This window comes from Sparus aurata, chromosome 7, assembly GCF_900880675.1.
Source record: "Sparus aurata chromosome 7, fSpaAur1.1, whole genome shotgun sequence".
Lineage (NCBI taxonomy): Eukaryota > Metazoa > Chordata > Actinopteri > Spariformes > Sparidae > Sparus > Sparus aurata.
Genome location: NC_044193.1, coordinates 19,850,587 through 19,866,371, shown reverse-complemented (window position 1 = coordinate 19,866,371; position 15,785 = coordinate 19,850,587).

Here is a 15,785-nt window from a genome sequence, read left to right as displayed (position 1 = left end):
CAGCGCAGTGAGCAGTCTGCCTCCCTCATTACCCTTGAAGGAGGCTCATATGGCGAGTGGGTGATATTAAAGTGGAGGAGGTTCAAAATGGCTCGGAGCCAGTGTGTACTCCGCCGTCTCTCCGAGTGTGCAGCACATGGGAGCACGGTGACCCAGATGCTGAAACTGGCCCGGACGACAGAGATCTTGGTAGTGATGTGATAATAAATCTTATCTGAGCAAAATCCAATGCGGGTCAAACAGGCACATCACATCACTTTAAAGATTAACTTAAGCTCAACACATTTTCTTTCAACTCAAATGAGGTTTTGCACAAATGTCCTTCTTCCCCCAAATTTGTTGGAAGAGTTCACTTTCTCTACTGATGGTTATTATGTGTTCGACATCCGATCTCCTCGTGTGATACGAAGCCGCAGGTGAGAGCAAACTTACCTCCGGCCTGTGGGTGTGTTCCTGTTCATAGAAAAACTTAAATCTGGTGTTGAGATCACAAATAAAATCACAGGGTCTTATTAGGGTCGCTCCAGTCGGCTTGACTATACCGTAGCTGAGCTCCCATTATAGCGTTTATATCCTCATCCCTAGCTGCCTGTAATTATGTTGTTAGCCTGCCATTAACTGAGATCGGTGATTGTTAACTGACCAGGTCAGCCGCAGACTGTGGGAGCAAGTGAAGTACCTCTGGTCACACTCAGTTCCTGATCCCCCCCACAACAAAGTCTGAAGCAACCGGAGCTTTGATAAACCACGATCCTCAGGCTTGTCATGAGTATTTTAAAAAAAGCCTCTGACTAAGCTTATCAGGATCAACACATCAGTGCTGTGCGATGCTCAGGAAGGTGGAACGCTGCTCCTAATGCATCCATTTGGTTAATTATGTTCATTCATTATAGATTTTGTTGAGCTCGGGCTTTTCCCAACAAAAGTCTGACTCTTGTCCAAGTTGGGCAGACAGCTAGGGGATGCACTTACTGATTACACTGCCTGCCTAAATGCACAGCGGGGTAGTTGACTCATTGAATTTATCTGATAATTAACAAATGCGCCAACTCTGCACAATGTGTAACAAACGACACAAGAGCGTCAGATAAGGACGTAAACATTCAAAGGCAGAGTTTCTGGGCTCGCGTCTTCCATCTTTTCAAGGCCAGTTTGAATATTCGCTCTGATGTGATCAACTAGACTTGATTATTTTGTTTTGCTGCAGCTGAATATAGAAACGTAGCTTTAAAAATCAGACTAAGCCATGCATAAGATCTGATGAAAGCAATCCCAAATCAGTATCAACTATCAAGCTTTTTCAGAGTTTCAGTCGAGTCAGAAATCTCATAACTGTTCATCCATAGAACTTTTAGGATTGCTCATCCATGCTTGCTTGAATTAAATGAATGAACTTATGCTGTCACACTTCTATTTCCACGGTCAAGAAAGGACTTCCATGTTTTGCATAAATCAAGTTTTAATATTCTTATGGATTTGCTGTGAGTGACCTTAAAGAATGAGTCTGGTGTTTAATATTTATGTCTCATTTTCATCAAAGAGACCAAAACCAAGACCAAAACCAACAATGAAATGATTCTACTTTGCTGTTGCAAAAGACGCTATATAATGCACCAAATGTGCAATAATCCTGTAAACAATAGTCTGCAGCAAATACACTTTTTACTCATGTTTAGAGCTGTGTTTGCTAAAAACACAGAGCCCTGCTGAGTGCTGGCTGCTTCCAGTTTACTCCTGCTGTATAAGAGTCATGGATCCTCAGCTTTGCCAGTGTTGTACCAGGGGCATGGAATTACTGTACATGAGTCACATCCACAGAACAAATGTGCGTAAATGTGTCATTTTACATGTGTTTGTACTTGAAATAAATAACTGGATTTACTGTTTACTGCAGCCGTCCTGGTGAATAAAGTTCATCATCTTTTCTTACATCAAGCATGTTTTCATGTCAGGAAATGAATTCAAATGAGACAGTATAGGTTAATTAATTATTGTACATTATGACACTTTGGGCCTTATTGATTGAACATCATCCAGAGGACAAAGTCATCATCAAAATACGATAATTATCATGCATCTGACCACTCTGTTGATCCTCCGTGTGACCATTAAATAAAGACGGACTACCACTGACGCTCAGGTGGTCGTCACCTCCCTGCATTTGCATTTGCAAAATAAGAAATTCTTTATATATATATATATATATATATATATATATATATATATATATATATATATATATATATATATATATAATTATTATTATTTTTATTGATAGAATGGCTGAAGACTGAGCTAAACGGCGCCCTGCAAAATAAGAAATTCATTAAAATTTGTTGGCAATTGTGTGAAATTCACTGGCATCTCGTGGTGTGGTTTCAGATTGCCACCAACAAAATATCGCTCGCCTACAGCTACTGTAGAAACATGGTGGTAACATTTTGGTACGGTGATGGAGTCCCATTCATGCCTATGAGAGCTGCCGCTCAGTGGTGCACGAAAACTCCCTGGGGAGGAAAACACCTGAAGCATCTGCATTGACCGGCTTACAGAGGTTAACTTCCAGTTTAGCCCCCGGCCAACTTGAATCCCGTAGCTCTTTTGGACTTTCCAAATGTTTTTGGACTGAATGGAGCAGATTATGAAAGTGAAACGAGTCATGTTTCTAATAATGATTTTTGTATTCAATTTCTGACAAGGGATCTTCCAAATATCCCCTGAATCTTAAACACTGGACATTAAATCATTAAAGATTAGTTACATAGACCTATGTAAGTGGATGAAACATGCTGAATCAAACAAACCCTGTCTGGAATATATCTATAAATATAATCCAGCCTCCATCAGTATGTATCAGCCGCAGTCTACCTCAGTGTGTGTTTAATACAATGGATGTGTCATCTGATTGAAGCACACTCCAGGATATATTATTCAGCGATTACAGTGTATCACCGGCACGTATCATCTCAGAACACATTCAGTTTCTTTCATATAGCAGGACTGAAGTTTAGTATGACTAAATCCCAGGATGCATTAGTGCCACGATCCCCTGTGACCTCACATGATGAGGAAGCATGAGAATTTGGCAGCTGCATGTTAGTGGAGGATTAAGGTTCGGTTAAAGGGCCTTCTCTCTCTCTCTCTCTCTCTCTCTCTCTCTCTCTCTCTCCCCCCCTCTCTTTTTCCACATGACCTTTTAATTATTGATTTTCAACTGGCATGGCCTCATCTCTCCTCTCATCTCCATCCTTCCTCCCCTCTATCGCATTGCCGCTCCCTGTCTTTTTATCTTTCTGGCTCTTTTTCTTCCAACACAAAATCCCTCCCAGCAGCCGCATGCACACACAGACACAGACACACACACACACACACACACAGACACACGCACACACACACACACACACACACACACACACACACACACACACAGACACACACACACACACACACACAGACACACTCACAGACACACACTTCTTCTCATCTTTTCTCTGCCGCCCACCTCTTCCGCCTCTGTTTCTCCCTGACTTGTCTCCATATTAAAATGCATAGCTGCTGGCCGCTAGCTGCAGTGTCAGCAGGGGGGGAATGGGGAAGGTAATTCATACCCGGCTGTCACCCAGGCTGGAGGTGAGTGAGCATGCCTCCTCCCTAAGGAGACAGCCAGAAATGAGCCCAGCAGAGGAGCTCGGAGGCATCAATAATCCAGCACCTCTGGCTGTACTAACGACAGCCTCACGCAGTCTCATTAAGCACAGTGTGCTCCTCCTGCCGCCATATTTGTACAGTTGGAGCTCAGATCGAGATGAATGGAATATCTCTCTTCTTCATGTGTCACCCCTGCATTTAAAGGGTGCGGATGAATAGCATTATTCGGTCAAAACTGCATATTTCATTGTGGAGATAATGCAACAGTCCTCTTGATGAGATGCGATTCTTGCTCGGGGATGTCAGTGTGTGGAAAGCTCTCGACGTGTTTACACCCACGAGAGGTTTGGGTATATTTTCCATAGAGCAGAAGCCCAGCCCTGTGGGGTGCTTCTGTAAATAGGCTGTCACAGCTCTCACTGGGGCTCTATTAGGAAACGTAGGCACACACACACACACACACACACACACACACACAAACAGAAATACAGCTACACTCCCAGAGACAAGTACACAAACACACACAGATAATTGCACACAAACCAATCCACGGATAACGTAGCTTGATTTTTGGCCTGCTGGCAAGTATTTTAAATTCTCAAAATTGTTTTTGGGAAATGTTTATATAAACCCCAGATATGTAATTGGTTTTCAACCCCTGGTGAGGCATGTAAACTGTGATTAAAAACAGAACGGAATCGGTTACAAAATGCCCATATTTTAAGGGAGACCTATTATGATTTTAGTTCTTTTCCATTCCTTCAGTGTTTTGTATATATATGTTATATGTAATGTCATATGTAATATGTATGTGTGTTATATGTAATATATACACATATTCTTACATGTAAAATATCTTGAAATGTTAGAAAGTCAGCACCAACAGAAGCTTGCCTCTCCCACAGAAAACACTGCTCCAGAAATGCCTCACCAGAAGTCTCGCCTTAAATTCTGACTGTGACTGACTGTTCTAAATTCTGTCACTATGTCACTATTTAAAACATTTGTATAATTAATGTCTAGCAGCTAGTGTGGCATATAAGAACTGACTTAGTTCAGCTGCTCTGTTGTTGTGGTCTTGGCTCAGGCATGTGAGAGCTGACCAATCAGAGCAGACTGAGTTTTCAGGAGGGGGCCTTAAAGAGACAGGAGCTAAAAGAGAGTGTTTCAGACAGAGAGGGAATACAGTGCTGAAGTACTGAACAGTGAGAAAACTGATTCAACATTAAAGCATGTGAATCTATTCTTGTTGTAACCCAAAATGAAGTTATCACCCTGCTATATTTCTGCTTTGACACACAAACGGGTTCACATCATTTCCCCAGCCTCTAACCCATGATTTAAAGTGTATTCTAATTCTAAAGAGGCACATTGAGAGAAGAGGTCAAGTGCAATGCCCTCACTTTGGCAGATTTGATCAGCAGTATTCATGCCCGCCAGGCTGCCAGGGTCCTCACACAGTTCAAAATAGGCATTTATCCACCGCCCAAAATGGCTTCCAGCTCCATTCCTACTCCCTGCATCGCCTCAGGATAATTCTGTCCGGGGTATTCAAGGAATCTGTCTCAGGAAAAAATAATCCAGAGACAGCTGCGCTCTAATTTTAAGTGGAGGGCCCGAGGATACGGGTGTCATAGAGAGCGATGGGAGCCAGTGGATGTTAAAGTCAGTAAAGTCAGCGTTGCACGTGCAGGGCGGAATCTCTCATTTTATTGGCTCCTCTGACACACTATTCTCAAGGGCCCTGAAGAGGTCAGGATCTGATCTCGGGGCATAGAGTGAACCAGCGGTCAACCCATGATTCACTCTGAGAATTTCATCTATTGTTGCCACGGCAACAGCACCTGCAGACAGATGAAACCACAGGCAGCGTCACCTCAGAACAGCCTCCTCTGTATTGTGAGTGCATGATTGAAGAGCGATTGAAGGATTGAAACAGCATGTGAAGAGAGAAACACTTGCTTTTGTGTGTCTGTTTTTTGGTGTGGTTGTTTATGCATATGGTAAATAGTCATCATTCACTAATACGTGCATCATCATCTGATGATAACAGGTGCAGCTGGTTGGAGCTGCTGCTGTGTCAGCCATCAATTATAATGTTGCATAAGATCCAGTTGGTTGATTATCGTGCATCAGCATCAACCTACTGATGCTCTGAAACGCTTTAGCAGCTGCAGCAGCCGTTCTCTTCCATTCATGCCAATACAGCTTTCGGGGATAAGTATCGACATATGCATTTGCAAATTCTGACACAGAGGTCATGCACGCCACCACAGAGCAGCTCCAAAGGCTGCTGTGTAGATTCCTGTGTCTGCAAACAGCCGCCATGTTTAAAGGTCTTTAAACAAGAATCTGTAGGGTGCTGCTCTGTAAAGATGACCCTGACCTCTGCGGGCAAATGGGAGGAGATGTTGATATCAGCAAGAGCTCAAGAATAAAAACTGTGTTTATGTCCAGACAGAGAAAAGGCAGATGTAACAGTGCTGTATCATAACACACCTACAGGAGGTTGACACAGCAAACCTGTAAGATGTGACGCAACTAAATGCATCCATGCAATAAAATATGATGCTAGCAAAATGCTGCTGATGCTTTGACAAAGAGGTCAGCAGAGTGACCATATGCTGTAATGCTGTAGTCTTTGTATTTGGATCACATTTATTTGTACAGGTGTTTCTGTTATTTTCTTAATCTAGTGCATTTTAAGTTGGAAAGAGCAAGAGCCGACTCCACAGCCCATCTTCCCCCCATGTTTTTCAACTGGAGTTATTGTCAGTGGAGACTCTGGTTTCTCTTTCTCTTCATCAGTCGACTTCTCTCAGTTTAATTACTCATCATCAATGTAAAATGCTGAGAGATAGGAGCGTGTTTGCTAACAATTTGCCATGTCTGGGCAACTATGCACTGTCCCGGGGCCTCAAAGATCCCCAGATCATCATCTATGTTATTATTATCTTTTGTAGTAATTTGACTAATTTCAAACCTGTTCGTTAATATGTGCTACTAAAGCACAATGCAACCATCAGTTGCCCCTAATTTGGGAACACTGTGTGAAAAACCCCCCCAGAATGTAATAATTTGAAAACAAACTGTGTTGATTGTTGAACAGTTTCACAAAGTGTTCCCAAGCCTATACCAGTGTTTACACCAGGGCTGCCCAAAGAAGAGCCTGCAGGACAAAGTTGTCCCACCGTGAGATTTTATTAGTCAGTAATTTGAAATAAAATACAATGAATCTACAACCATGCAGCATCACTTACTTTTTATTATTCTTCATAATCTGAGAATGGTAAGCACCTTTGCTCAGAGAACTGAGGTCCATTGTACCTCTTAAAAATACAGTAAAATAGGTGTTTGGTTTTGGCCTGTTGTCCACCATTAAGTTTCAGTTTTGGCCCTCCAAGGATACATGACTGTATAAAGCAGGGCTTTATACAGTCATGTATCATTTCATGATACCTTGCACCATCCTTGCTGGAGAAAGACTGAGCCTTTCACAGATGCCCATTTCACACCCAATCATGACATTATCACACGTTACCAATCAACCTGTTTATCTGTAGAATGTTACGAACAGGTGTTTTTTTCACTGATGTTGATGAGGTAAAACATTAAATCATATAGAATTATATTTTGTACCGTTTCAGTAGTTTAAGTCAAAAAGGATGAGCATATTATAGTTTTCTTTTGTGTGTGTTTTAGACAGGCTCCCAGGCTTTTTCGGAACCTGGGTTGTAAGAACAGGTAGTCTTTGTGTCCAAGGTACATCAAAGGGCGAGCCGAAATGTCAGGGGACACCTGTACTTATATCAACGCAAAATAGACTCTTTAGAGTTTTATCTAATCACTTTGTTCATATTTATTTTCTCAATCCCTGGACAGTTTTTAGAGGATTTTCTATGGTATAGAATTTGTCTCTGTATTAGGAAATGAATGTGTACAAATTACTGATACGATACAATCAAAGATAATACATTACTTGCTGTATACTTGAATTTTGCAATAATAATCCAGGGTTGTAACAAACTCCATCATCTAGACTTTCCTCACAGAACATCATGTGGGAACTAAAAGGTTGTTCCTAAACTAAAATGATGAAAGCTGAAACTGTATCTTTTCTGTGGGCCTTCTCATACAGATTGGCCTTGTATCAAAATCTAAAGTAATGCATACTATTCTATCGTATTATGTTGGTTGATATCATGCTATCATGGAGGATTTTGTTTCAATATGCAACTGTTCTTACTTTATTGACAGCAAACCTGTGTTAAGGTAGAAGAGTGCTGGTTCCTTTCAGGGGCTGAAGGTAAAACATAATGAATCCGGCCTACAGCTCATGTCGGCCCCAGGGGCCGTGCAGCAGGTTAATCTTCAAGTCAGTGTTGTTTCAGACATAATCATGGTTTACATTTTGTCCACTTCCAATAATCACCTCTTCCTCCGCTGCTCGCCTCAGATTGGTTTGACCCCTGGGCTGAACAAGGTCAGTAACGTTTCCTCAGCAGCGCCTGTCAGCAGAGTCTGCTCTGTGAGCCAACAGCCACAATGTGAGAGCAGGCGTCAGGCTCCTATAGGCCGCCGACAAACTTTAGTAGTGGCGTGATGGACATCCACTCTGCCAACTCCTGCTGAGAACGCTGAGTCATTCTACGCATTCCCAGCATTCAGCAGGATGCTGCACTGGCTTCACTGCTCCAATTTTTTTCATCTGGGGGTCGAAGTCCCACAAATAGCTCAGCCCGCAGCGGGTCACAATGTGCTCCATCCTGAATCTTAACGGTCTGACTCGGTGGTTCATCTTGTGCACTTGAATCAACAGTTCATCCCTTAAATAACAAGAGTATCAGATAGAGGTCCGATAAGACCTGTAAGCCTCTTATAACATATCGAGGCGATCAGGTTTATGTTTTTGTGTTCCAGACTCCATCATCCGCTGAAAAGAAAACAGAGCAATAAATAGAGCTTTCATCTTGAGAGCGTGGGGTCTGTTTCATTAATCAATGCCAGGGGTGCTGCTGGCTGTGCATCTCTCTCTTCTCTCCCCAACCTCCTCAGGGAGGAGTTCATCACTATAAGGCTCTTTTTTGAGATTCCCCTGCCGCATCGGGTGATTTCAAACGAGAAGGGAAGAATTTTGTTTAGAGAAACTTTTTCAAAAGTCACATCGGACGAAGATCTGAATGATCCTTTCTACCTCACCTTCATGCTGCACTTGTCTGCAGCACTTGTGTCTGTCGTAGTTGGATCTTCTCTGAACGCTGGTCTAAGTATAAGCCGCTCCTGCAGCAACAGCCGTCACTCATGCTTATTTCAGTCAACATGATGCCTACTTCCAATCTGTTTGTTGTGACAGCCAGTAACAGGCCTGTCTTGATATTTTGAGACTGAAGCGAAAACGTGTGGATATATTCATAATCAGCAATCACATTTACAACATTTGGTGAGCTTATATTTCACATATTTGTAGCATTTCCAGAATGTCTAGATTGCTTATATTCATATTTCACATATTTGTAGCATTTCCAGAATGTCTAGATTGGTCTTTTCAACACCTGTTACGGATGGGAAACATAATGACACAATTTATATACATTTTCTGTATGAATCTGCATTATTAGAAAGTATAAGATCTTTTCAAATGTCACTGTAAGTCTGAGGAAATAGGAGTCAAAAGGAAGACATGATTTGTTATCTCAACACTTTTCCATCCTCTCCCACAGTGTTCTCCTCTTCTCATGTCTCATATCCAAAATCCAGAGATGACATCTCCATGCATTTTGCCCACACACTGTATCATGTACAGGAAATAAACCTCACACAATGAGAGCACAGTAGTGGGATTCCTGGGGGCGGACAGGTATGTTGAGAGCATTGTGGAAATAAGCTTCTGTCAAAGCAATGTCTCAGCTCTAAAGAGCTCGAGCAGATGGCTCAAGTCAGTACGCCTTCAGGGGAGCAGCGTGCCATAACACTCAGGTGGGAAACAGAGTGGAAGCTGCAAATCTTCATTCCAGCGGAGAGGGTCAGCGGTGGATGTGTTTAAAATAGGAGGCGTGTTTTTCTAATAGCAAATTTGGGATTGCTGTAACACAGGTGGTCCGCAGGAGCAAAGTGAAGACCCCGCAGCAGCTAAACACACACATGGTGGCCAGGTGCTAAGGGGAATCCGGTGGAGCTGATAAAATGCTTCTCATAACGAAGAGGGATCCCTTTTAAATGCAAGGTGGACTAAAACTTAGGCGGCGAAACGAAATGCTGCATTATGGGCTTTCAGAGGAAGCAGAAGAAGTTTCAAACCAAACTGTTCTGTCAGCAAAATATAGTTGGAGAGCATCCAAACCCTCTAAAAATACAGTGAGAGCATATTGTCTTCTTGTTGACCTCTTAAACTCAGCTGACCCGCCAAGGTCACCACGACATACTGTGCAGCCAAACATTGATCACGCTCACAGAGCTTTATTATGGATTCTAGTGTAAATTCAGAAGCTTCCATAAACAGTAAACATGTCAGGATGAATGTTAAGGAAATACAAGACATGGAGTGGTGCAACAAAAACAAAACAAAGAATGAGAATAAAAATAAAAATAAAAATAGATAAAACATATGGTCTTGCAAACAATAAAGCTTCAGTTAAATTGTTACAGAATAAATACAATATTGATTGACAGCTGGAAAGATTCTTTTAGGACCATGAGTAAGGAGAGAAATAAAAGAGGAAACTGCACATGAAGGAGTAAATTGTTGAACTACAACATGGCCGACGTTATAATGAGGACAGCCATGCTGGCGAGGCTGCACTCAGGTACAGCTGTGGTTTGAGCTTCATGCTAGCATGACGACATCACGTTGACATTGGTAACGTGCTGGCAGAGCGTTGCATTTACCTCAGAAGTCGGAGGACGGATTTGGGAATGACGCCATATCCATGCTGACCATATACCAGTTCAAGAAGTCGGAAAAACAATTCTTGCCTTTGTTAGCCGGTGTTAGCAGCATCCGGTGTTCCACTGTGCGGTATTTTGTGCATACAAACACCACAGCTGATGTGTGTGAGACTGATATAACGACACAGACAAGACAGAAAGGCTAATAAACGTTACATTCTACAGCTCTCTCAGCTGTGGTAGCACAGGGCATTCATCTTGGATTTTGAGGTGAGGTGCGCAAATCAACTTAAGGGGAGCATTCCAGTTGAAATTTCCAATAGGGAACTTGGAAAGTCCAACTTCCCAGTTCAAATCGAACACACCAGAAACATCCATTATATTTAGCAGGTATAATGTTCACTGTGTTCAACCTCTTCATTTAGATTGTTGGCATGCCAATATTTGCAAAACCCAAAGAGGAACTGAAGCTAATGGAACAGTGATGAACTAAGTATCGATCAACACAAACTGTTGAGAGGATGTTGCTACATGAAAAGTCCGGGGGGTCCCTGATCCTGACGAGGGCCGACAGGCTGCTGACACTGATATCACTCGATGCTAATAGCCTGGCTGAAACACACAGCCTATTTTGGGACCTCTCAGTCTCTGTAGTCTACAGCTGCTTTACATGAAGCATTGTTCATCATGTCATATATTTGCATCATACTGTTATCCTCAAACATTTGCAGGTTTTGCGTGTGGTGCATCGCTAATGATATAACTTGCCATGAGACTGAGCTGAACTACGCACTCTTGGACAGCACGACTCATCCGCCTGTGGTCTGTCCGGCATTATATTTATAAAATGATAAATTCAGGTATGTAACCGTCAGTCTTTGCTAAGGCGAGAGACCGGTGATAGTTGCGTCAGCTGGATTACAGATGAGAGAGGGATCCAAAGAAAAACAGAAAAAAGCTGAGCGCCTGATGCATGAAGGGATGTTTTCTGTCGGCGAAGCGAGCTTCAGACGCTGCAAGATGAAGGGAACTGAGAGCAAATCTCATCTATTAGTCATGAGGTTTAGTGTGGACTAGAGTGTATCTGCAGAGCTTTGTGTTGGGGCTGTGAGTGATTGTGCAGTGCTGCATTACTCCACAGCATGCGCCCTCCCCGCGCCTGCATGCCTCTCCCTCCTCTTCTCCAGGTTCATCCTGGCTTGGCTCGATAATGTTGAGTCACAAGGTGGGAGGGAGAGTCGCCTCCCTCGCTCCTGGAGCTTTGAAGATGAAAGGTGGAGCTGATCACATTTATTTTGGGCTGCGGAGTTATATCCTTCCTCTCAGATTTATGGGGTGGAGTTATATCAGAGCGAGGTCAGGAGAGTCATGTGGTTTCGGACCCTCTGTAATATGGGCCTCCCTTCCAATTATGTTGAGTCTAAACTCTTTCAAGATGTTAAGAGATACTGAGGCCGAAGTCCGAGCGCCCGATTCTCACAGGAAAATGTGGCCAGAAACCAGGAGTACTGAAAAATGTCTGGAAATGTTTTAACATTTCATTTGAAAACCACGTATCTGCAAGACATCGCCCTTTTCATGAGCAAAGAAACAGTCCTATTTTCAGCTTTGTGACAAAGCTTTCTTCCACATTATCCAGTGGGTATTGAATAGTTCATTCAGCCTGAGAAAGAGAAGAGTGCGAATATTTTATCTGAAGAATTCAAAACTGCCAAATTTGGAGATGCATGCATCTCTGCACACTGTCAGGAACACAGCTCTGATGGGGAAATAATGAATTCATTAATTTAAAATTTTCATTAACTGGCTTACAGGAAGTAAACTTGAAATACATTGAGACTAAACCATCCTGGAAATGGCCAGTGTGCAACACGACCTGCAAATGAAATCTTAACATCCTGTCTCACAGGCATAAAATGTAGCCAGGAGGTTGAATATCTCATTAACCTTTACACTGATGGAGCTGCTATAGCTGTATCTGTATGTTTAACTCCATGTATAGAGCTATTCTCTTATGAACTGGCAAACATTGCTCTGTATATAATAACAACTCCATTAAGTGGATAATTCACATTCATATAGTGCTTTTATACAAAGTGCTATAACAAGGTTCTTTGCTGCTCGATGTCTCTCCCAGGGACACTTCCACATTTTTTTCTTTCACTTGATAGTTATATTCAATTTATTTATTTGCTGTATTACGATCTTTGATAGACAGTGAATCGTTATGAATGGTTCGACGCGAGCGACAGCACTCTCCACCACCATCATCAAGACGTCAGAGGACTTACTGTATGTTTGCCTGATGATTATTCCCGTCCATTGGCAGGTGTGAATTGTTTTGGACGACTTGCCAGCAGGCTTGCATCCACTGTTTGTGGTGTCACGTCACTCATTCTGAGGCGCAGTCACTCGAATCCTCACTCGAATGATCTCCTCCCCTTTTATTTGTTTGTAAAATGTGACATTGTTGTGTTCCGAGGTCTATTAAAGCTGCATAGAGATAAAAGAAAATGATGAAATCACATTAACATGTCTATGCTACGACACGGTCAAAGGATATCTGGTGATATTAGGAGATAGCATCGCAATAACTGTCGTATTTTCTCCAACCAGCTCCAAAGATCTCTGCTCTCTGCAAGTGATCCATTGTGTGCAGTGCTATTTATGCCCAAGTATGGCACTGCAATGTGTGATGCTGTCACCCTCCACTGAGCTCCAAGGCTCTGTCGGAAGTCGCATGTTTGGTTATATTTAGACAAAATAACAGTTTGATGTATAGTGAACGGGTAAAGGAGAAGTAGATGATGCTACAGGAGAGGTTTGGGGTGGGTTTGATTATTTGTTCTAGTCTTCGTGAGAATCCATTGTCACTGAAAACACTTGAAGCAGCCCACAGGCACCATTGTGTGTGAGGGAGCAAACCTTTTCTTCTCGTCTGGAAGGAGTGTCTGATACTCAAAAGTACAGTGGCCCCCGAGGGTCGAAACACAACACAACAATGTTTATAAAAACACAATTCGGAAAAACACAAAAACATCTTGGGAAAACGAATGAATGTCCCACAAAACTCAAAATTTCACACAAAACTCGATGAGACTTTGGAAAAAGCAATTCAGCATTTCACAAACACATTTCATATAACACAACATTTTAGATCACTTGTCGTCTCTGATCGGACAGTCCCTCATGACGTATACATGCGCTCCTGTTTCTACCGTGTACAACTCTCCGTCCTGATTCCTCCAAGTGTGCTTTCACGGTTCCACGGGCCATTTTTAAAGGGACGGTTTGTATATTTTGGCTGGAGATCCACCTTGGACACCCATTGAAAGTGATCACGCTGTGTCCTCAGCGTGTGGACACTGGGCACGGAGCAGCCACAGTGTGCTGTCCAGGCACACTCACGCACACGCTGTTGCATAACGTGACGCGGTGGTGCCTGGGGGCAGTTATCGGCTGGCTGGTGCACAGACGCTGCTGCTGTGGCTCTGATCTGTCTGACATGGGATAAACACGGTGTCAAGCCTCACGTGTACAGTGAGAGAGGGAGCTTATGTGGTCGGGAGGAGAAAATGTGCTGCTGTCACATGCTGCATGTCTTTGTTTACATCTCAGCCAGCGGCACACAGATTGTGTGTGGCGACGGCTGGGCAGCATTGTTCCTCCATGTGCTCCAGAGCTTCTGTTAAAATAAAAGGAGTAATGAACGTTTATGCGCAAAAGAGATCTGTTTTGTGACGAGGAAGACGAGGTTGAAACGTGATCCTCGCACCAGGATCTAATGCCGGTGGTTAGAGTTCTGCTGCTCTGCAGGGTGTTCAACTTGTTATGGTGAGAAACAGAAGTTTTCATGTCGGTAAATGACAGCTACAGTCTGAAAGTCGTGCGCGAACACTTTGCCAGCAGCTGGCGTGTTATTCCCAGAGCTCGCTCCATTCTAAATCGCAGGATTCTCGTGCATCTGTGAGGAGACAGCGAGGGAACAGTGAGCAGATGCTGATCATTAGCACAAGAATAACATGGAGGCCCTGTTTCCACGTTGATGACCAGACAGCACCGAATCTAGACATCTGCCTGAACACCTGACAGGAGCGTGCACGAGGCGGTGGCTCGTCATAGTTATGTGACGAGGTAAACGTTTTTAAACCGACGTGTAGACTTACAGCAGTTAAGATGTCACAGTGCCACAGAGTGAGCTGCCAGTACTGTAACTGTCGGTCTGAGATAATGATGCCGAGTCTTTGAATGTGATGTGTTTGAATGTATAAGAGCTAACGTCGCGGAAATAGGATCATTAAATGACGACATTTTTATGGTGGTTTTCAAACCGGGGTCTGGGGACCAACTGAGACCCTTGAATGGGTTGTAATGGCTCCATAGCAGAAAGGAGGAATAGGATAGTTGAACTTTTATCACATTTTTTTCATAGTCTGATCACGGTTGACTACTTGAACGTTTTTTTTAAAACGTCTGAACATCAAAATGACACCGAGAGGATTCTTAAAGACATTATCATTTCAAAATTGAGTGGGGACATGAAAAAAGTTTGGAAACAACTTCCCCCAAAGGTCCGGTTACTTGCTATTGTTCCTCATCAGCAGATGTTTTGCTCAGTCGTCACTGAATTAGAAAGGTTCAAACGTATTGTAATTCTGAGGTGTTTTTTCGGCGGGGCCTCTAGAAAATGTCCAAGATTTCCTAACAACTGAGCCACATCAGCTCAGAACAAGCAACTGACTTTAATGAAGTGGCTTCTACAAGCCCCCCAAGAAGTTCTTGGGATAATAACCTTTCCGAAACCCCCCCCCCCCCTTTAAGAATCGGTCAGGTGAGAGCTGAGGTAACAGGAAAAACCCTGATTTCCAAAATTGGATTGACCTTGTATAAAATATACAATGGCTTTACTTGATTCATTGGCTTTAAATTGCTAATTTGGATTTTACTTTTAATCACCATTTGTGTAGATGGATTTAAAATAAAAGTTAATTAATGAGTATAGACTTGTCTTTGCATACAAACAGCATTTTTCACTTATCAGACTGAACAAAAGGATAATTTTCTTCTGTAGATGGAGATAAGAGGAACAAAGAAACCATGATTTCAGCCTTGTGATTTTGCTAAATTCTTTGTTTCACCCCACTGAGTGCCCAGCATGAGGCCGTGTCTGAAGACAAGCAGCTATTCTGAGTTTCTCATTTGTGAGCTCGTCTGTTTGAAGAATTCATTATGAAGAAAAGAAGAAAAAGCAG